Here is a 25,238-nt window from a genome sequence, read left to right on the forward strand (position 1 = left end):
CGAGCGGACAGGCAGACACATTGTTCGAAATATATATACGGGGTTAATGCACTGCGGTTCCCATGACTAAAATAATACTCACGTATTTATGGAAAAAACGAGTGGAGAAATCGCCTGATTTTTATTGTTGTAGTAACATTATAGAGTTTAAAAGTTGGCGCTGATAAGTTGAATTTAAGGGGACGACTAACCCTAAAGTGTCGATTTTATAATTCATTTTTATACTCGAAAATAAGCCCCGAATTGTTTCATTTTCTAAAATTAGATACTACATTATATTTCCGAGAATTCGATCTGAGCAAAAACACGATATCTTAAAATTTTCTCGATAGAAAAAAATCACAAAGATGCATCTAATTTTCACGAATTTTTCATTTATTGCCATAACCGTGCATTGAACTAAGTTATTATTTTAACACATTGTATAATATTATATCATTGAGAGATCAACCTAGCGGATTTTTAACATGTTGTATATTTATCGAGTTATTCTTCTCTTCTCGCCGGGGTAGTTCCCGAACCGGTGGTAGGCATCAGGTAGACATTCTGAAAAAATTTGATTCAAATTTACTCAGAAATAAAACATTTTTTTTTTTTTTTTTTTTTTTTTTTGAGAAAAAACTAATTGGCGATGAATCCGCGTCGTCCTTTTTCACCTGGCATATGAAATACAGATAGTGAGTGTAAAGAGAGAAGGACGATGTTTGATTTTTTGGGTTAGTCGCCCTCTTAGATTGCAACATTCTTATTCTGACAGCACCGGAGTCCGGTTGACTGACATTGGATTGACAGTTAATAGTCAGTCATCTTAGCTCTACCACAATAGACATAACTACTCTACCATGAGTGATATAGTATTTATCGTTACTCGATTTTAGTCCGTTCCGCAAGTAACCGCTAGAGGCGCTGTAAAATTTGCCATACTTACTAAAAATGTACGTAGTCGGTATCGAGTATCGACCAATGCTAATATAGCTTTATACAACCTTTAAACTCATGGTAGAGCTATAACAGTGCAGATTACGAAAATGCATACTTACTTTCCTAGGTAGGCAAATAAAGATAAGCGAACGCGATTTTAGGGGAATCTTTATTTATTTGAGAAGACCGTGCTTAATTTATGTAGTTTTGGACAATATGTCACTTTGTAGAGATTTTTATGCCTTTCTATTCATATCAGGTGATCTGTCTTCTATTTTAGCACTTTCCGGGGTACGTATACTTTGCCTTGGGTTTTTTGTTCTTACCCCTTTACGTTAAGCGGGGAGGGGAACACCATGAGGTTTTATAGTGGATAGATTCCACGTCTGGAGTTCCTCATACCTCAGCCGATGTCCCCAATCCGCCGGGGATGCAGAAAGTCTTTCCCCGTGCAGTGGCGGCCTTACCCATCGCGAGGCCCCGGGCGGAAGGTCTATACAAAGCCCTGGGTGACAGGTCCTTGCGAGGCCCCGGGTGATTGCCCTGTTCACTACCCCCTAGGGCCGCCACTGTCCCCATGTAAAAAAGAGTAGGTATCATAAAGGAACCTCGGCTCGGTTTATATTCCGACTTCCAGATAATATTACAACAAGTTTACTCAAGAGTCAGTGAATGTAATTTTTTACCTTGTTTAACGGGTGGGAGCTTACTTTAATACTTTTTGTAAACAAAGTCGTATAAACAAAATTTAAGTGCCAAGGAGTGGGTGTTTTTGCAAATATTTTTTGGATGAAGTAATAAAGGATAATATGTGTGGTCTTAGCTGCAATTTTTGTATATATAAACCGTCATACTTGTTATTTATATTTATAAAATGGAGTACAAAAAATCTTTAGTTGACTTGTCGAATGATAGTGAGCCATCATTCGCATAAAAGGTATAACTAATTATAAAAGTTTATCACTATGTATTAAGGTATAGTTAGTATCCTCTAGTTAGGGGGCTGCACTCAGAGAAGAATAATAATTATAGTCCATTGAAATGTTACATTTATTAGATTTAATTTTATTTAGGGTAAAAAGTTATATTAACATATTTGTAGGCAAAATAATTTGCAACAAATTATGATTTCCCACGACGTATAGTTAGACGTATAGCTTCCGAAATATCGCGAAAATAGCGTTGTCACTCCTTTTTTCCAGATGGCGCCCGGTGGACAAGAGTGGCGACCCCGCAAACTTGAGGTTATGCTTCTATTGAAACATGTCCCAAAAATAAAATTGCGTCCTCTAATAAATGCAACATTCAGTCCTTAACGGCCATTCCCAATATTAGCTGTCAAACCACAGATAGATTGAATATTGGGAACGGCCGTTACTGGACTTTTATTACTTAACTGTAATTAAATGAAGATTTTGACATAAGCCCCATGCATCCTCATTAATTGTAAAAATGTCAGAAGGTAACTTTAGTGCTGTTCTTGATATATTGGTACTGCCGATGTCACTGAAAAAAGGCTAAAGATTATGACAAAAAAAGGACACCTAGCAAATAGTAATGGTACGTTCCGTTATCGAGCAGAAAAATTCATCTCATGCGTGTAATTTTCTGAACGCGCGTTTAGGATGTCGCTTGCATAGAAATTATATCTATAAAAAAACAGTCAAGTGCGCATGAAGGATTCCGTACCGTTATAGAGCATAGAAATTATATATCTATTAAAAATCAGCCAATTGCGCACGACGGGTTCCATACCGTTATAGAGCGAAAATAGATCAAAAATTGAATTTTTTGGATGGGAGCCGCCCTTAATTTTTTATTTTATTATATTTATTAAATATTAAGGAACAAATATAATAAAGGACTTTGTGAAAAATTCAAGTGCCTACCTGTTGCCATTAATGATTACGAGCAAAAAAGGTAAGAAAAATAACGTTTGTGGTATGGGAGCCCCCCTGAGTAATTTTATTTTCTGTTTAGTATTTGTTATTGTAGCGGGAACAGAAATACACAATCGGTGAAAATTTCAAAAGTCTAGCTATAGCGGTTATTGAGTTACAGCCTGGAGACAGACCGACAGACAGACGGACAGACATCGAAGTCTCAGTAATGGGGTCCCGTTTTTACCCTTTGGGTACGGAACCCTAAGAATTAAGCTAGGTGACCAATTCTCATAACTTGAATGTCACTTCGATCGCATGTCCCCTTGTGATATAGCTTGTGTCAGCGCGAATACAGCAACGTCAGCAAGTTAGATAGGCTACGAATCAAGGCCGTCCCCCGAGCAAACTACTTTGGCCATACATTTGCCGCGTTAACGAGATCGCACCAAAACCCTATTTTTTTACTTATCTTACTTCAAAATTGACCTAAAAGAATTAAAACGGGGAATATTGTCGATCTATTGGCGTGTGTTTCAAATAAAAGTAATTTGTGAATACTAAGGAGATTCTGAATGTATGCTTGAATTTTAATAAATTGGCTTTACTTTGGAAGTGTCCCTCCCACCCCCCCACCCCCATCCACTCTACCAGCTAAACGGTTGCTTCTGGAAGTGTGAAAAAATTCACGGGAGTAGGAAATATGCTAAATTTATAAGGAAAACTATCACGGCTAAGAAAATTTCAGAAGTTTTTGAGTTATAGTCGATCAACTAAAAAATTCGGCGTAATTGTATTCGGCGAAGTATATAGGAACTTTTCGTTTAACTGAGATGATGTTCTTAGTAGTGTAAAACACGTTATAAATGTACATGTACAGTTTGTAATATATAAATGTACAATGTACAGTTTTTGATAATTTTTGTATTGTCAATGACAATACAAAAATTATCAAAAACTAGTGGTACCACGGAACCCTATATTGCGCGTAGCCCGACACGCACTTGGCCGGTTTTTTCGTGTCCATTCGAAAAAACAAAACCAGTGATTACAGAATTCTCATTGTCTCACACAAAAGCCAAGACATGAATACCGAATAGTTATCCGACGAACTATTGTTTTGTGGAAGATTGCGATTGGGTTGAAATTGCTCTTAAATATTACAGTTTTGTACCTGTTTTTTTTTTGGGTTACTTAGAAACGACCCTAGAATCTACCCAATAGAAAAACACTAAAAGTAAAAAAAAACTAGGTATGCTTTTAAAACTCAACATGTAGTCACTCTCACTTCCCAATAAAGTTACTTAAAGCCTTTGATTTTTTTTTTTTTAATAAATAGTGGGCTTTTAAATCTAAGCATGGCGTATATTTACCCATCTACGTGTGCTTTATACCTCAAAGAATTGTTGAAATGTTGACTACCTTCAAAGTGGTGCCATATCTGAACAGTAACACTCTTTGCCTCGACATGTCGTGTCTATGGAATAAATTTACTTCTAAAATCTGTGGAATAAATAGAAAGAAAAGATAATATTAAGTGAAACTTAGCCCGACCGCACATTGTCCGATATTTCTGATCAGAAACAGTTGAACGTCCACGCTGTCTCTTACATTTTGTACTGAGCCGAGTGAGTTCGAACTCGCCGGAAGGATATTTCGAATAGTGTGCGGGGTGGCGGTCCGGCGAAATTCAACTGTTTCTGATCAGAATTCGGACAATGTGCGGCCGGGCTAAATCTCGGGCAAAATTGTTCAATACTTATCTTTCTCATTATTCGTCCTTAGATACTTGTAATAGAGTAGGTTTTTTATAAAATAAGAGGGGCAACAAGCAAATGGATCACCTGATGGAAAGCGACTTCCGTCGCCCATGGATAAGTTTGCATTTTATTTGGTCTGAGCAACATCAAAATAGTTGCAGGTTGCCGGCCTTTTAAGAGAGGATACGCTTTCTTTTTGAAGGTTTGCAGATCGTATTGAGCCGGAAATACTGCGGGCAATACCTAGTCCGTTCAGCTGTTTTTGGTGAAGGAAATAATATTTAACAGACGATTACGATTTACCCAGACTGTAACGGCCGTTCCCAATATTTGATCTATCTCTGGTTTTGCCCTACTAGAGATAGAAATAGCTCACAATTGACATAAAATATATGTCTCTAATGTCTTATGTGACCTATTCCTATCTCTAGTAGGGCAAAACCAAAGATAGATCAAATATTGGGAACGGCCGTAAGTCAGTTTTGAATCTCAAGTACCTAATGGCGGTTAAAAAGCTATGACTACTAGACATAATATTTTCCGTGTTCACAAATCACAAGATAGACTTTGGAATCATAAGATAGGACAATAATTGCAATTTAGTAACAAAAGTAACTACGTGTGGGAATCGGGAACTGACGCGATTTTTAGGGTTCCGTACCCAAAGGGTAAAAACGGGACTCTATTACTGTGACTTCCATGTCTGTCCGTCTGTTTGTCTGTCTCCAGGCTGTATCTCAAGAACGGCTATAGGCTATAGCTAACCTTCTGAAATTTTCACAGATTGTATATTTCTGTTGCCGCTATAACAACAAATATTAAAAACAAAATTAAAAAAGTATTTAAGGGGGGCTCCCATACAACAAACTTGTTTTTTTTCGCCTTTTTTGCTCGTAATCAATAATGGCAACAGGTACGCACTTGAAATTTTCCCGTCTCACGATGTCCTTTATTATATTATTGTGTACTTTAATGATTAATAATAATATTAAAATGAAATAAAAAATTTAATCCCATATAAAAAACACAATTTTTATTTTTGGCCTGTTTTTTCTCTATAACGGTACGGAACCCTTCGTGCGCAAGTCCGACTCGCACTTGGCCGATTATTTATCAATTTATGCAATAACTAGATGTTCCGCGAGGCTTCGCCCTCGTAAATTAGGAATTTCACGGAAACCGTACATTTTTCCGCAATAAAAATTGCCTATGCCCCTTAACGTGGTCTATTCTTCAAGTGTGCCATAAAAAATGAAATTGCTCCAGTAGTTCTTAAGGTAAACAATTTCATATTATATTTTTCCCTGTATTAACTCCGTAGTAGGTCCTTTCTAGATAAATGGGCTATCAAACACTGAAAGAATTTTTCAAATCGGACTAGTAGTTCCTTCGTTATGAGATTAGCGCGTTCAAACAAACAAACAAACTCATCGGCTTTGTAATATTAGTATAGATTATAATTCGCATACGTCTAGTCGCACGCACACAAACACCGTGCTGATAATTATCTGGAAACGGAATTCCTTGATTCGGTAGCCACGTCCAAAGCCCGCGAAAGCTAAGCAATAGTTTAACAGAGATAAAGCATTGACATAGGCATTAGTACCATTCATTCATACATTAATATATTTATTCATTCATTTATTAATTTACTTGATAAAGCCCGAAACTCCGTTGCGTCAAAGTTCGTTTATCGCGCGGAAACCGGGTTATTCCGGGTAAGAAATCCTATCATTTGCTTTCCCGTGACTCAAAGTATCCTCAAACCAAATTTCAGCAAAATTGGTTTAGCGATTTGGGCGTGAAAAGGTAACAGACAGACAGACACACTTTTACATTAGTATGAAAGTAATGGATACTAATTGGTTGTGTAAGTTATCTAGCTATCTAGCTCCAAAACTTTCGTGTTTCTATGGGAATTTCATTGTCACGCTTTTAGCACTTTTAACGTTGTCACGTTTAACCCCCTGTGCTATAAAGTAACATCCGCCTAGGCCAGCTATAATCAACCTACGGCCCGCCGGGTCTTTAACAGTGGCCCGCGTGAAGCTAATAATAATAGTAAACGTAGTCGCTCACCTAGAACAACTTTTTTTACCACCTAATTAATAGTCGATTCGGCCCACGACATCAAGACTAAAACGTGTTTGAGGCCGCAGGTGGTTTTAGTGGGTAAGCCTCTCGTCGGGAGTCCCACATACCCCCGGGGTGCTTCAGCTTAACTGAGGCACACCCCAACCCGGGCACCCATAAAGGGTTTCCCCTGCGCATTTAGAAGGCAGATCATGAAACTGAAAGTGAAAGCCATATCTATATCTCCTAAACTCTTGCCAATACTGCACAATACTTGGATACTCCCAGGCGAGACTCCCACGGCTTAGTGACACTGTTCAATTAGGGTCAAAGTTACACCATTCAGAGTTCAAATACCTCCCATATCACTCTTAAAACAACAGCATAAGGTTTATAATCAAATCCAGATACTTAGGGGTAATCAAATCCTTATACTACTTTTTACATCGCCTTTATGTCATAGGCATAGGGTTCATAATCCACTCTACTTGTTCAGGGGTAACATAACTCTGGGACAAATTGTTAATATACAACTTACTGATTACCATCTCGCGTTTGGAAAGTCGGTGTTGGAGCGAAATTTTCATAATCAGAGTATTTCGTAAGCGCGAAATCTTGAGACCAAATTGTCGAATTATCTGTTGCTGTAAACTTTAGGTCGCGGCTACTTTAGGAGGGTATCAAGTAATTTAAGGGCCACCTAAGTTCCTTAAAAGTAGGCTAAGTTTTTTTAACATCTTTTTAGGATATCTGTAGGAAATCGTCTTCCACTACCTACTCTTAAAGTGAAAAAACTTTAGAACGTAATAAAAATATATATTTTGCTACTATAGAAAAGGTCTGGAACTTATACCGATGCATTAAAGTTGCGTTAAACTAGGGTTTTTCAACCTGTGGGTCGCCGATGTAGAGGTCGAGAGAAATATTTTAGAAAGAAACAATAAAGAATAAATATACACAATAACTATATTAGGCAGGATAATTTTAACAAAAAGAGCCGCGCAGGACTTCTTGAGTGAGTTTGTTAATAAAGCAAAAAGGGGAAAGGGTCGCAAAATATTTAACATACCAGGGAAGTCGCATCATGAAAAATGTTGAAAAACCCTGCTCTAAACGAATAGAATCGGTTACCTGTACCTGTTATTAGATCAATGAAATCTATATTGCTATTACAGTTGAAACGAAAACGCAAGGGTTTAGACTTTAGAGATTACACAGTAAACACAGATTACGCAGCTGAAGTTACAGTTAACTGTAATTGAATTATCGGCATTTTAAAGTTTTGTAATAGTTATAATATCGACGTAAACAGCCCGTCACGCCGCGTTTCAAGGTGGGCTATCACACGCGTGTGATTTGACGCTACGTTTTTTCATTTTAATAATGTTATTATTTTACCATTTATTTCAGGCATCTAGGCCCATAAATTTAAAAGCGTAGGGCGCCGACTATCTGGCTCTTTACTATTTTGCTATGATTGGAATTATATTTATAAGAAACATTGATTTAAATAATAACAATATTATAATCTTTTTGTATAATATTTTATAGTAAATCACTCTTACACATTTTGAAAGTGTTTCTGAAATCACTTGTCAATTTCCAATCGTTTTATCTAGGTTCATACAATCATTCAAGTAAGTATCTATTTTTGGTTATGTTTTTTCATTCATTTTCCTACATGGTCTGGATATTGCCACCGCATGCCTTGGCAATAATTCTTTTTATTTTCGAATCATTGTATCAATTAAGAATTTTCCTGCCTCTAATCTACACGATAAAGAGCACACGTAAGTGCGGATTTGGTATTTAGTGTGCAAGCCGGTTAACCGACTGTTAACAGGCAGTGTAAACATGCGTAGCCTCTACCGGCCTCGACACACGCAACACACAACACACACTAAAATACTGTATCTGTTCAATGAGGTAGACACAAAACAAAAAACAAAAAAAACTAGATAAACCCCAAGTATTCAGCAGGGAGAGGTGTTTGCTAATCACATTCTCGCTCATGTCAGCTTTCAAACAAAAAAAAACTAGATCGAAATCGCTTCAGTCGTTCGGATGCTTTTTATACGCACAGAGTAACAGACATCAGTCTTGACAAACTTGTAACTCCGCCGGATGAAAATCCGGGGTTAAAATAGACAAAATCCGGCTCGAATACTTTTCAAACAGAAGACCATCCTCATCAATCATCACCTTGATGATATGGCAGTTTTTCACACATGCAGCTCTTCTAATGTTGCGAGTGTCCATGGACGACGGACACGGCGGTTGTGCACCTAGGTGTAAGGCGCTGTTAAAAGTTTTTCATCGTCTCCATTTCAAATGTATATTAGTAACAATTAATAACAATAACTATACGAATATGTAATTAAACTGTATTCAATGTTTCTCCTAGAAGTCCACAGATTTCACAATTGTTACCATGTAGCTGTAAGATTTTCTTCTTAAAACGAATTAATGAGTTACAATAGCAATACGAATAAGTACGATATTCAAATAATTCGGCTAAGCTTTTAGATTACTCAGGTATTTGATAACAGTAGGATTTTCTTATGTGATAACCAATATAAATTCGACAAGCGGCTAAGAATATGAGTAATAGCTTAAGTGCTTAATTTCAGCCAATAAAGCCGCGTCTCCATTAGGCAACATTTAGCGCGCGACACGTGACGCTCAACATGTACGGCAACGCTGCACAACAGCGCGCGATGTTGCCAGCTGACGCGCGGCTTGTTGTTTGTTTAAAGAGAATTGCATCAATTGTCGTCAAGTGGAGACGCGCGCAACAATGTCCGTAGTGTGGTCTAACGAACAAGTGCTCAAATTAAGCGAACTGTACCAAAACTATGAACGTCTATGGGATACTGCTCACAGATACTATAAAAAAATGTATAACCACTGCCACTAAAATCAACACAAGTTCCTCTGGCGACATGTTGGCGACGACTGACGTAAAGTAGATGCGTAGACAGACAACGTTGTTCATCAAAAGTCCCGCGCTGACTTTCAACATGTTGGGCAACTTGTTGTCCAGCATGTTGCGCGTGAATTGTTGCTTAGTGGAAACGAGGCTTAAAGCTTAACTTTGGGTTGAATATCAAGTTATCTCTTGTATTTTTGTTTATGAATGGGACAACATGATATTTCACCAAGGATTTATCTACGGCAGTGCGAAGGCTAAGTTCACTATTTACACCAGTGTTTCCCAAAGTGGGCGATAACGCCCTCTTGTGGGCGCTGAAGGTCTAAACGGGCCCGGGCGGTGTGGAACCTAGAAAAAAAATGAGTTAGTTGTGTAGAGTTGGGGGTGGTTTATTTCATCTGGATGCATTTTAAATTGATACAATGTGGGCGCTAAAACATAATATATCGGTTCTTAAAGAAGGCAGTAGACAAAATAAGTAAGGGAACCCCTGATTTACGCGAACCTTTTCGACGCACTTTTGACCCCCTGTTATAGCTCAGTGCCAATTATTGCAAGTGCGTTTAACTTAACCCCGATTGGTAAATGTGGGTCTAAGAGGTCCTAAGGCTGCGTTTCCACCAGAGATGTGTTGCGAGGAATGTGTTTTTAAGAACCAATAGAATCGCTCCATTGACGTGAACTTGCCATGACATCGCTTAGCGCGGCGATGCTATTGGATCCTAAAAACACATTCCTCGCAACTCGCAACAGCCAACACATCTCTGGTGGAAACGGCCTAGCTAAAGGCGATTATAGGGAGTTCAACTTTAAATCATATAAAGCTACTTATATATTATAAATAATAAAGTTGTTAAAAGATATTATAAAACATACAATTTTAACAACTTTATTTAAATTGTTTAAACAATGACTTAAGTAATAAAATGTGACTTTTATAAGTTATTGTAAATGTTTTTTGTTAAAGTTTCGTATATGTTAAAATCCATAGATTTAACTACTAGTTACTACCATGGCAAGCTTCATGGAAATCGACAAGCAGCAAATGCTTAAGTAACGTACATGCAAACTAACTCACATAATATTAGGACTTTCCTTTGTCATTAAATTCAGCCTACTGCCACATTTCGCAAGAACTACGTGAGTTCTGTCCAGAGGATGTGTAAAGTTCAAAAACAGTTCGACCTTGTACCTATGAAAATAAGGTTTAAGCTCCCTTTGGGCAATGTACTGTCGCCAGCTTGGCGACAGTACATTGCCCAAAGACTTCGAGGAACATTTCGCGCGCGACGTGTCAGGAATGACACTAACGCCGTGACGCAATGACATATTAATGACGGATGGATGTAGGGCTGTCAACATAGTATTATAGCTCGTAAATAGTCCCTATTTTCCAATTGCCCTATTTTAATGTAGGAGAGCTTCGGCACGATTCACGAATGGGCCGGCTCGACCGGAGAAAAACCACGGGCTCACAGAAAACCGGCGTGAAACAGCGCTTGCGCTGTGTTTCGCCGAGTGAGTGAGTTTACCGGAGGTCTGATCCCCTACTTTAATATATTTCCTTCCCTACTCTGCCCTATTCCCTTCCCTCCCCTATTTTCTTCCCTTCCCTTCCCTACACTCCCCTATTTCCTTCCCTCCCCTATTTTCTTCCCTTTCCTTCCCTACCCTCCCCTATTACCCTATTCCCTCTTAAAAGGCCGGCAACGTACCTGCAGCTCTTCTGATGCTGCGAGTGGCCATGGGCGACGGAAGTTGCTTTCCATCGGGTGATTTGTTTGCTCGTTTGCCACCTTATTTCATAAAAAAAATTGCAACATTAAGGCTTATTACAGACGAAGGGTACAAGTGTAGACGGCACGCATCGTTGTCAGAAGAATCCAGCATAATTCTCAAAGTTAAATGTTTACTACTCTCAAACTGATTCACGTTATAATTAAGCATTATGATCTGCAATTAGAAAACAGGGATTATGAATTTGCCATTATATCCTAAGGAACTCCCAAAGAAACACCTACCGACTGCATGAACACATCGAGGTTGAGGCGTCGAAGCCTATAGTATTAACCCTTAAATCGTCGTTGGATCATCTCATAATTTTCGAAAGCGCACTTCAGGATTGTACTCTATTTGATCCACTACATAATTTTGTATATGAGTAACTTATTGTGTGATAAAAGCTGGATCCAAGTGACTTATGTGAACAGTATGCGAGTAAAAAGTTAAGCTGTCTTTTCTCTTAATAAATCTCTCTTTTCTCTCAATAGTAATCTATTCAGTATTCATAGTTTTACTAAAAAACACCACTCCCAACATTTAAGCAAAGAAATGATTGTGCCAACCCTACGACAGGAAGAGCAATTTCAAAATGGCGCTAGCGTCTGGACGACGTCTGCGCATACCCCCCCCCCCCCCTGCAGGCGCAGTGCATTGCACTGGTGGTGGTATCCTGTTGCAAATGACCTTTATGCTGATGACTTAATGACTCTCTTAAGTCAGGGGTTAAATAACTCTGAAAGTGTAGTCCATACAACATAAGTGTGAATTTATGACATTTTGACTTTAGAAATGGTATAAGACGATAGATAGACCGTATCAAGTCGTACAAAGGTGTTTTCACAGAGTCACTATGAATACACGGACACAAGCAATATTAATTCTTACCGATCAATCTTTAAGTTACTCGAGACCATTGAGATTATACCTCAGCCATCAGATAACTTCGCGAAATATACTGGATGCATAATATTATTTTAATTAGCTAATTAATACAACTTTGTCAAGCTTATTAAACTCTTGTCAAAGCACACCAGTTACGCCATAGTAACAAACAGACAATCAAACACATAAATAATGATGGCTGTTAACGAATTTAATGAGGACCTTGTAAGGAATTATCATAATGTTATACCGACGAGGCATTATTTAGTTTTACTGTGGGGAGCGCAGGAAAACCGTAAAACAGAAATAGGCGAGGGTCGACAAACTTATAAATAGGGAATATTATAATGCTTATGTAACCTGCAGGTTTGTAGTTAATGAGCTAAGGAACTACGGCACTACACACACTATGTTTCAATTTTGAATATAATAAGTTACGCCTAAATTAAAAACCATCCATACATATTTATTATTATTATAAATGCGAATTGGAGATGTGGCTTAGTTAAGGTGACGCCGCGTTAAAGTAAAAAATCGTTTTGGATATGTTTCAGATCGCTTGTTTTCTATGAGAAGCCGGGCCGGCCTCTCATGGAAAACAAGAAATGGAAAGGGCGTAAGCGACAAAATGGTTTTTGTCGCGTAATTTAAAAACCATAAATATATTTCATATAATGCTATGGCCAATTATAGTGTACATAGGTTGAACTAATCTATGTACAAATTTCCGAAGCTTAAATCACTCTCCTCTGTTGGCAAAATTAGAATCCCTGTTTTTATAGAGGTCTTTTTGATTAATTATTCTGTGTTATAAAAGTTGACCAATCGTATTATACTATGGGTAATTCAAAGATAAAGACATGATGAATACTGACAATATACTTTAATTTCTTAGCGAGTTTCTTACGCCGGTTCTTCTCGGCGGGGTGGTTCCCGAACCGGTGGTAGGCAACGTAGTTTCTTCGTTCGACTTTCAAAAAGTGTATCATGATACCCATTTTGAATAAAAAGATATTTTATTTATTTATTTTATTTTAGCTTTAGTCATTGTTGAAAAAAATCGATATCGCTGCAGCCAAATTATCAAGGCGTCACCTAACATCCTGTTAGGACTGGCCGGCGAAAGGCGCCAAACCTACCTTAAAAGTTAAAATCACCTGTAATGTGTGTCTGTCTATATATCTGTTACCATTTCACGCCCAAACCGCTGAACTGATACATAGGACACTTTTTCTCTCCGGAACAATGTACGGTCCCCGCAAGATGAACTACTGTGCAACGGAGTTGAGAGAGTCACCTAGTAATATTATAAACGCGAAAATGTGTCTGTCTGTTTGTCTGTCTGTCTGTCTGCCTTTTCACACGTAATCGTGGGAGAGCCATGCTTCGGCACGAATGGGCCGGCTCGACCGGAGAAATACCACGTTCTCACAGAAAACCGGCGTGAAACATCGCTTGCGCGGTTTCACGCCGAGTGAGTGAGTTTACCGACCGCCCAATCCCCTACTCTATTCCCTTCCCTTCCCATCCCTACCCTCCGCTATTACTCTATTCCCTCTTAAAAGGCCAGCAACGCACCTGCAGCTCTTCTGATGCTGCGAGTTTTCATGGGCGACGGAAGTTGCTCTCCATCAGGTGACCCGTTGGCTCGTTTGCTCGTTATTTCATTAAAAAAAAAACCGATGAACTGAATTAGCTGAAAATTGATATGGAGATGCTTGGATTCCTTGAAAAGAATATACGATACTTTTCATCCCGGAAAATGTACGGTTTCTGTGCGATAAACGAATTTGGCGCAACGGAGTTGCGAGCAAGTTCAGTATAATAGGTACACTATTACTGGTAGCGGCTAACTCCAGACGTCTTAATTACTCGTTAACCGTAAAAACTAACTACTACTTTTTTAGCGTCTGTCATAGATATAAGAGGCAATGGATATGTCTATCGTGGTCAAGGTTTTGAAACGTTCCGTTGTTTTTTTTTTTTTTTTGTGTTTTATAATTACTTTTGTTTATAACTAGATGTTGCCCGCCGTTGTGCAACTAGTTATAAACAAAAGTAATTATAAAACGCAAAAAAAAACAACGGAACGTTTCAAAACCTTGACTGAATGAAATTTCTAGGAAATAAACTACATATGTGAGACGTAAGGACTAACTAAGGTCTTGTTTGTTCCTTCGAAGCAAATTCCATCAAAACGATTCAACGGTTGAAGCGTAAATACAGGCGGTAAGACACAATTTCGCATTTATAGTGTACCACTTATGGCGCCTGCAACTCCATTGCTCCGACATTCGTTTATCGCACGGGAACCGTGCATTTATCCGGGATAAAAATTCTATAATACAAAATTTCAGCAAAATCAGTTCAGCGGTTTGGTCGTGAAGAAATAACAGACAGATAAACAGACAGACACATTTTCGCTTCTATAATACTGTAATATATTTCTAGACATCTTCTAAGATCGTCATCAAAATCATTAACCATGCCATATCTAGCACTTTTTGAATCTGTATCTAATCTACATTACATGCGCGTGCGCACGCTATACTCCAATGTAGCCCTTTGCCTTCCGTGCGCAGATCCGCCTGGTAATTGGTCTAGACCTAAGATTTAAGACCTATTTATCATTAGTAACCCTAGCGGCTGTAATCAACTATTATCTATTCTGTGCTGTAATGTACAAATATTAATTACTTTAGTCTTTACCTATATTATAATAGTTAGAAAGTAAGTTAGTTTGTTTGCGTCAAATAGTTTTCGAAACTATTGGGCCGATTTTTAGGGTTCCGTACCCAAAGGGTAAAAACGGGACCCTATTACTAAGACTTCGTTGTCTGTCCGTCTGTCTGTCCGTATGTGTGTCTCCAGGCTGTATCTCAAGAACCTAATAGCTAGACTTCTGAAATTTCCACAGAATGTGTATACATAATATTTCTGTTGCCGCTATAACAACAAATACTGAAAACAAAATCCCCATAAATAAACGTGATTTTTTCGGCCTTTTTCGCTCTATATCAATAATGGCAATAATGACACTTGAATTTTTCACACATTCTTTTGTAATATGTGTAGTTTAAGATTTAATAATAATATTTAAATTAAATTAAAATTAAAGGCGGGCTCCCATACAATAAAACACAATTTTTAGCCTATTTTTGCTCTGTATCGCTACGGAACCCTTCGTGCGCGAGTCCGACTCGCACTTGGCCGCTTTTTTTAATTTGGCATCTACGCCATCTAGACATTGAGTATAGACTATAGACCACTGAAAAGGGTCAATCCCTTTGTGGCTCGAGAAATGTGCGATTTCAGCGAGATATTGGTTATTCGATTTTAAATAATTTTGTATTTTAAATAAGTTTGTAATAAAAAAACGTTTGTAGTTCCCAAGATCTGTGGTAGGACTTCGGAGACAAAATAGATATTGCGAACTATTAGTTCGTATTTTGTATTATGAAGATACTATTAGTTAGTATCTTCATAATATTATAACATATCTATAGCCCGTAACATTAAAATTAAAAAAAAATATTGGCAATTTTCAGTAACTTTTCATTGAAACATTTGCGAAAGAACGCAGGAGGCATTGCTGTCGCAACGATTATCACATTCCGCATTCACGGATTTATGTTACATTGCGTAATTACTGACAGACAAAACAATAGTTGTGGCTAAATATAGCGCAGCGTTTGGCGTCTCGCGGTAAGCCCATTTCACGCGTTGTACATTACTGGGTAACTTCGAACGTGTGTCCAAGCTGGTGTATTGTAAGCAGCAATGTATGGTTGATTGTGTTGTATGTCTGTATTGGTAGGGAGGAGAGGAGACGCTGTGGCCTACTTGGCAGCATCGCGCGGCGTCGCCCACTCGGAAACCATGGAACTGCCGTCGCCAGGGGGAATTAAGGTTTGTGTACTCTGACCCGAGTTTCTTTGATTTAACTTGTCATTGACATACTATAATATTATGTTTGTCATGTCTATCCGTCCATTCATAGTGATATAAAAAGTAAAAACGTGTAGGTAAGTCAAATATACCTGCGGATTTTTGCATGTACGCGCTGAACCTGTTAAGTGCTAAACCAATTGAGCTGAAGTTTGACTTTCCGGAAAGGATATAGGTTAGTTTTTGTAGAGGAAATATGTACAGTGCCCGTGCGATGAACGAATTTTTGAGCGACAGAGTTGTGGGCAATATTATAAATGTACTTGTGTTTGTATGTTTGTAACCTCTTCGTGTTTAAGCCGTTAGCCGCTAAACTGAATTTGGCTTTAAAAAAACCCTGGTCCATCCATGGGCATAAGATATCCTATGCCCTTTCAATGGACCTGTGGACCTTTTGTCCTGGCTAAAAGTACGGTTCGCGAACTTCGCTAAACTAGAAGAGTTGATTATACAGAAGCTCTGCCTAGTGCCTAGTTACAGTGAGGTACATAATTTAATAATTATACCTAAAAGTAAATTATAATTAAAACAAAAAATATTAACGAACTCATCAAACCCCTTAAATTATATTATACCGAGGCCGCGGTTTCTCAAAGATTAAACAAGTGTTAGAAAAGTTAGTTTTATACCTATTCCGGTATTACTTTCAGAGCCTGTTTTACCACTTCCTGGTAAAGTGCCGGATAGGCTATCCACGACTTATTTGACAGATTCTTCTTGCTCCATCTGTCAAGTTACGTGGTCGGTAGCCTATACGGCACTTACCAGGAAGTGGTGAAACAGCCCCTTATAGTTGAGGAGGGGAAGAGGGGATTTCGGGACTAGCTCGAGCGTGTCAGATTAAGCTTGTATAATGTATAGGCTTCTAACATATTGTGTCTAGTTATGGTATAGAAATCAGATTTCTCACGTGGTGGGTTAAAAATGTTTTTTTTTTAATATTTAAAAGTCATCGTATCTGTCAGAATAAGATAGGGGATGTTTAGTATACCCCTAAGAAGCTTCCATATAAAGCACTGACGATTCAAAGGTTAGGTAAGCCTGTCGGGACATTTTAAAATATAAAAAAAATAAAGCTTCAGATTTTCCTGACTAAGCTTCGCAGAAATTTTATTTTGCACTAAACTAAAAGATTTAGTCCGTGTTGTCTAAAATATAAATATATTTATAATTTACCCACATGAGCAATTTTCTGAATATATTTTCTTTTTGAAAACTTTAAAATGGCTGCAGTTTCTGAACCCACCGCTAAAATAAAAAACGCTCTTAATATTTTTTTTATCAGTTTTATCGACTACAAAAATAGCACCCTCCCCTCCCCTACTATTAGTGCTGTTGACTTTATACTGTCAAGAGTTGGTAGTTTAGAAATACACTAAAAGTTTTAATAAGTAAATTGTAAATATTTTAAATTAATTTTACTATCTTCTTAGATACGTTACGATTATTGGATAAGTCATTATCTCCCAAATCCCGATATTACAAGAAATCCTTACCTTCTTGCGCCTCTGCTTCCTCCTTTACTCTATGTTAAAGATGTTGGCACATGTGTGTACAAGTGTGTACAAGTGTGGAAGTCGTTAATACAGTATAAATATGTTATATGACTGTTAATTATTACGAACTGTGACTTCATTCAAATTATATCAAATACGGGTCAAGTGCGAGCAGGACTCGCGGAAGACTGGGTTCCGTTTAAACTAAAGCAACCAATAGTTTGTCTGTTAGTCTGTCTGTTACCTCTTCACTCCCAAACCGCAGCACCGATTTTGCTGAAAGGTAGGTATGAAGATTGAGGATACTTTGAGTCCCGGGAAAGGACTTAGCTTAGGATACTTTTTATCCTGGAAAAATGTACGGTTCCCGCGCGATAAACGAGTTTTGGCGCAACGGAGTTGCGGGCGTCATCTAGATTGAAATAATTTTATGAATGCGATTAAGTCTCTCAGTATGTTTTACTTATTAAATAATTTAAGCTCATGCCACTAAACTGATTAAGATGACAATATATTTTGGTATTTAAGCCCTATCTATATAGGGCATAACATTTGTCTTGGAAAAATCTACCAATAATGTCAACAAAAAAAATCCAAATAAGTACTAGTAGGCTAATGACAGACTAACAGAAAATGAAGTTCATTACAATTGCGTTTTTGCCCCTTCACTAAGGAACCCTAATACCTAATACCAGAGTAGACTACTAATTTACTTCCTGCGTAGTTTTTATTCCTGTATCTTGGTATCCCACTAAGAGATTATTATAAAATTCGTTGGCCCATTTTTGCCAGCGGGTGTTAATCTCTAAAGTTAAACTCTAAAGTTAAATTTTGATCTCTTTTTTTTACCGATTTAGTGTAAATTCTCACTTCAATAAGTAATAACTAATAAGTATACCTACTTACTTTGCATTTTTTTTAATCAAACTAGCTGTCCCGGTGAACTTCGTGTCACTTTAAAATCTTCCCTGGACTTCTACGATTATTTTAAGACTAAAATCAGCCCAATCCGTTCAGCCGTTTTCGAGTTTTAGCGCGACTAACACATTTTAAAATCCATTTTTATATATAAGATGTGAATTAATAATTATCAGAATATTTTAATCTAGAATCTGCAAAATTGTACAGTTTAATTCAGGCGGCAGTCCCGCCTGCATTAATTAAACTGTACAATTTTGTTAAAATTAAAAGAATAATCATCTAACTAATACAATATATAAAATTCTCGTGTAACAGACACACAGTCTTTGTGTGCGAACTTCTCCAAAACAGCTCAACCGAAAAGAATTGCCCATTTTGATACGGATTTTATGTTAGAAAAAAAAATTATTGATAAAATTCTTGAAATAGAGTTTTATTTGTTAACTATTAGAGGGTACCTTTGTATTAGCTCCGTGGTTACAAACTAAGAACACATCTGGGAAAGTTTAAAAGACATTTTTTATTAATTAATTAGTTTAAAATATAATAAACATACGCTGTATAATTTTGGTAATCGTCTATCGGTGTTATCGTAACCCAATTACCTATAAATTACAAGTATTAAAGTTTATCGAACGAATTATCAATTTTTACTTCAGAATCAGGCCACTTTTGATAAAAACTAAAATTGAAATCATCGGTTTTATAAGATATTAGATATAAAGTCTACGTTCCCCGCAACTTTGTCGCGCCTAAATTCGTATATCGTAGAATAACGTAAGTACATTGTTATGACCTTTCGCGGGACTGGAAATATCTGCATACCAAATTTCATCAAAATCGGTTCAGTAGTTTCAGCGTAAGGAACTGGAAAACATACTATCACGTTATAATTATTATTATAGGTAAGTAGGTACCTATAATAATTAATATGAGTACTAAAAAAAACCGTACTTACATATTTTTTTCTGAGACAAAAATCATCCTATTCTCTTTCTCAGGACTCAAAGTATCTTCTTGCCAAATTTCAGCAAAATCGGTTCAGCGGTTTGGATGTGAAGAGGTGAGAGACAGACAGACAGACACACTTTCGAATTCATGATACTTATTACTAGTAATGGATTCACTTGAAATGAAATTATCGTGCTCTTTAATTGCATGAGTCAGTATTTTTGGCGATTTCGATGAAATTTTGCGCAAATAAGCCGGGCTATGGGCGTACCGAGGGGGGGGGGCAGGGGGGGGGCAGCTCCCCCGCCCTGTATCATGTTGACGTTCCTACTAAGTATATTATCTAGTACTTTTATCTATAAAAATTAAAAATTAAGAACGAATTTTTGCCATTTGTTTGCAATACAATATTTTTACAACTAAAAATTATAAATTTTTTATTCTTTATAAACACCTAGCTTATGAAAAATCTGATTTGCCCTCCCCTGGCCCAGAACCTGGGTGATTTGCCCCCCCCCCCCCCCCCCCCCCCCCCTGGCCCAGAACCTGGGTACGCCCATGAGCCGGGCTACGCCTTTATTGACATCATTCATTTCATTAGATCGGAATTAAAATTGACATCATGTTACCAAAATATGGAGGGAAATTAGTAAATTTTACTGACTTCTGCAATGAATTGAATGAATTGTTTTGTTTTGGCCTCTTGATGTATATTTTATTTTTGTAAAAACGATCAATATGTACTTAGTTACAAAACTTTGCCCGACAACGGCCAGAAAACTGTAGTAACAGTAAGATGGCAAAAAAACTAAATACAGTTTAATACTATTTTTGCATTGGGTAAAAATAAATAAGTACTTACCTATAGCAAAATTCTTATGTGGCACTGGTCAGTGGTTTCACTTATGGAAACAATAGTAGCTTATATTTTTAGCATAAAAAAGTCTTTGAACTTCTTAGAAGTTCGAACCTATATGCTTCCCATCAGGTGACCCCACTCGTTTGCGTATAAACGACCCGCTATCGGTGGCCACTCCTGGTTTCCGGCTACCGCAAATATTAGTTTATCGATTACAACCGTATGATATATCCACAATAGAAGTTTATACAGTAGATCACGTTTATACTAGACCGCAAAACAAAATTGGATTGCATTCGCCAGTTTCGAAAGCGAGGTTTGATGTCAAAAATATATTATGGAATTTGACATTTGTGACATGCCGCTTACAATCAGTTACTTTAAAATTTCAATATCATACATTTTTGGCTTCTAAACTTCGCTGTCGTAACTAGCGCATGCAAAATAACCCTCTGGTCTAAAATGACCATTTTGACTAAATCACAGAATGTATTGAAAGAAGTTCCTATACACTTCTAAATTTAACCTTAGATAGGTCTACCAGAATCTGATGGCAAATTTTGATGGCCGATTTTCAAAACATATTCTTGATCATTGGATAAATTTTTATGTTTGCATGTTTCACACACAGAATAATCCGCTAAATGGAAAAAAAAGTATCAAAATATTTTATTCCTATTATCCTGGTATTGCTAGAGTCAATTTATGTTCTCACTTTTTGCCATCAGATTCTGGTAGACCTATATTTAACATTTAAGCTAAATGTCATACTAAAGCAAGTTATCAATATTAATGTTTTCTACAAATGATATGCTGCATGCAGCCATTTTATGAAGTCTAAAATGAGACGCAATGTTATAAAACATACGTATTACGTAATAGGTAGCTATTTTTAGACCCCCGAAAAAACATTTTGTTTGTGGCGCGATTTTAATTTTAAGGACACTTTGAGTTGCCCTACTGTGTACATTTATATTGTGCTCGATATTGGCTGAATGAACATTAACTATAGTAAGAAATGTCAGATAATATATACGGAAATACATAGCTGCTGTGTGAAGCTTTTGACTCGACTATTTTTTGACGAAAAGTAGCCTATAGCAATTAGCAACACATAGGCTACTTTATTCCAAAGAAACTACTTCCATACCTTTCATGAACATTAATTCGGTAGATTTGCATGTTACATTCATATAAACTTTAACAGAAAGTGTACTTAAAAAGGTTATGAATTAAGCAGTACTTAAAAAGTTTAAGGATTAACTAATATAAGAATTAACAGTTAAGTTAACCCAAAACCAAGTCAAGGTTTCTGCGAAAAATTTGGTAAAGAACTTTAACAAAGGATCGCCAATTTATAAGAAAAAACCGATGCTACTCAGAACTGCTGCCTTTTATTTGGGACGACACAAATTCTTCTTCACTCAGAGTAAAAATCTTCTTATATGTTCTTATGTTTCGTAAATCGTAATTTATACTCACAATATTATGAATTCGAGAGTGTGTCTGCCTATGTGTCTATCTGTCTAATTAAAATCTTGATTTTTTCAGCCAATAGCGATAAAAAAAACCTTAAATATCTCTGGAAGCGATATACCAAAATGACACGAAATCATATTTTAGGTTTGTCTGGCATGGGCGCCGGCAAAATCTTAGTTTTCTTTCTTTTCTTTTTACTTTTTACGAACAACAGTGACTGTCTATTTACGTCAACAGAATACAAGTGCCGAAACATTACGAACTATCTTTGTACGCCATGGTAATATTAGAGTTACAGACGGCTTTTTATTTCAATAATTCCTGTTGATCCCAAGATTCCCAAGGGGTGCAATTGCACCACCTGGCACCCCCCTGCCGGCGCCCATGTTGCCTGGTGGTCCCGAAAGTCAAAACTATACGCAAAAATTTAGCAACTTTAGAACCAATTTTTGAAACCCAAAAACTTAGCGCTATTGGAGTAAATCATATAACACCAAAAACCGCTAATATATCAGTTAGCAGTAATTTTAGAAAAATACACAATTCTTAGAAAACTTTTTCTGCATTTCATAATATTATGTACGAAAGATAATACTCATTAGGTAAGTATTAACTTCTTTAAGAAACTTTCCTCACGATAAGCTGAAGATGGAATAATTATGTTGTTTGTTTGTAAGCATATCAGTCAACTTATAATATTACGTTATTAAAGCAATAAGGAAAAAATAGATTTTGTTTTAATTATAAGTTATAACCGTGTTGAAAAAATATTTTACGGAAAAAATAATTTACTTTTCTCTTTGATGTCCTTTTGTAGCAGAAAGAAGAAAGCGAAACAGGATGGCTTTTACTGCATATTTCTATTTCCACGGACTAAAAAGTCCGTCACGGATAGTCTGTCGTCTGCGCTGCGCCTATGAATTACTATGAAATGCCTCTCTCTCTAGAAAGCAAACGACCAAACGAAAGCTCTGCAGTTATTTATAATATAAGATAAACTAGCTGTTGTCCGCCACTTCGTCCGCGTTAACATAATATAATAACAAAGATGGATACTTTTTCCCTTTTGTGGTACTTAGTTTCCTTTTTGTGGTTCCTTATACAGAGTGTAACAAAAACAAGTGATAATACTTTAGGGTGTGTACGTGTTCCTTGTAGAGAGTTAACTGTGAAAGTAGCAGCTCTGAAAGACAATTTTTTTTTCCACTTTTGTATGGGCAAGGGCCCGAGCGTCACGAGTTTCCCCATACAAAGGTGAAAATTTTTTTTTGTCTTTCAGCGCTGCTACTTCCACAGTGAACTCTCTACAAGGAACACGTACATACTCTAAAGTATTATCACTTATTTTTGTTACACCCTGTATAAAGGTTAATTGTTAATTTTTTAATAAATTGTTAGTATCACTCAGCTGTAAAACAAGTTTACCACGCGCGCGATGGTAAACTTGTTTTACATGTAACACTGCATTGTGATTTGTGAATTGTGATTTGTGTTGATCTGCCCAAATTCACACACACCCAAAAATCGAATATCGACTAGATCACGCCCGCAACTCCGTTGTGTCAAAATTCGTGTATAGCGCAAGAACCATACATTTCTCCAGAATAAAAAGTATCCTATGTCCATACCCGGAAATGAGTTTATAATTTGAACAACACTTGTAACTTACCTACTTTACCATCTTGTTATTCTAGCTAAAAAGATATTGTCTAGCTATACATACAATCCACATTTTTCTGATTTCATTTTCCAAGTTGGTGAATACTGAATACACAAATGCTTAGCAGCGTTTATATGCAAAAAACGATAGTTTTCATACATTGTTAGTTAAGCTGTTACGCACTTCATCCACACATATTATATAATAATATAAGATAAAGTATATGTCGCTATGTAGCTGTACAAACATAGTATATCCCGGAAGCGTCGTCATGGTCGTAGCCTTGATCCCGGCCGGCCTTGGGCCCTATCGACCGGGCCTTTTTCAGGACTTCCGCCCGCACCGCCCAACTCAGTCGGAGAGAAACCGCCACTGGCTGATGACGTGTACCAGATTCTGCTAATATAGCTAAAAGTTAACAATATACCTGGCCTTAGTACTTTATGTCAGTGTTCCCTGTTTGATTTTTTTTAAGTCAATTTTGAACTAAGATAATGAAAAACAGGATTTTGTCAAGGTCGTTAATTGCTCGGGGGATGGGCGATGGCTTAAGGCAGAATGCCCAGATTAAAAAATATACCTACACTACTCATAGTAAAATTAACACAACTGTAATAAATACATAACATTCACGCAACTAGCACTTTATCAATCATAATAATATTATGTACTATGTTACGAACTTTACGAATACGAGTACCTACGTAGCTGAAAATCATACCTGCTAAGTCCTTTGAGTTAGTATATTTTATATTTTATTTAAAATATTCCGTTCCTTAATAAATATTACTTATTTATTACTTTCCTTTCGTAGCTTTCCTCACTTTTCAGTAATTCATCAAACAATATGGTTTGAAACAAATCGGCTTTTACGTTAAATCTCCAATAGTCGCCTTAATTTAGTTGTGTTACTTGTACTGATATGCATTCTGTGGTTGTGTAGCCTATGTGTAAGTCGGACGATTGTTCCACGAACCATTGTCTGGTCCAGGTAGTGTAACTGTACTAACTCCGTGTACCAGGTACACCCACCTGGTACAGTCGTGAGCGCAAGTGTTAAAAATGTTTATTTAATTTATTAATTTCATCACAGATGACATATCTGACGAGAAAATAATTTTAATAATTTAAAATTAATGTTGAATTTAACGATATGCGTGGAATATTTTGAAGCACGTATACTATATTAACTTGATTTAAAGTGTTAGACACTACCTACTCACAAGTAACAGTAGTAGATTTGATTTCTTACAGATTTAATTATTTTTAAGTAAGTAGTTTTGTTTTTGAAAACTTTTCCCAATTGTTTCACAATATTCCCATATTTAAACTACAATTATGAAAGAATTAACAAAAAACCTACATTACCTACTCAGATGCTAAACTATTATAATAGCTTGCCTAATAAAAAAAAGATTTTCGCAGATAAAAAACCTATAATTCTTTTATTAATATCATTATAATATTAACGTAACTGTAATAAAGATTTCAAGATATACTTACTTTAATTTCATAGTTTGTGAATTTTTATGACCGCAGACCGTGTATACTTATATTTTTATACTAGCGCGGCGGTCGCCCGCGGCTCTGCCCGCGTGGATGTCGGTTACCGTTGCAAAAAGCCTACCCAGGAAAGACACGGTCAGCAAAATTATTTCAAAATGCCAGGTCAATTCACAGACACCGACACTAAC

This window comes from Aricia agestis, chromosome Z (assembly GCF_905147365.1).
Source record: "Aricia agestis chromosome Z, ilAriAges1.1, whole genome shotgun sequence".
Classification (NCBI taxonomy): domain Eukaryota; kingdom Metazoa; phylum Arthropoda; class Insecta; order Lepidoptera; family Lycaenidae; genus Aricia; species Aricia agestis.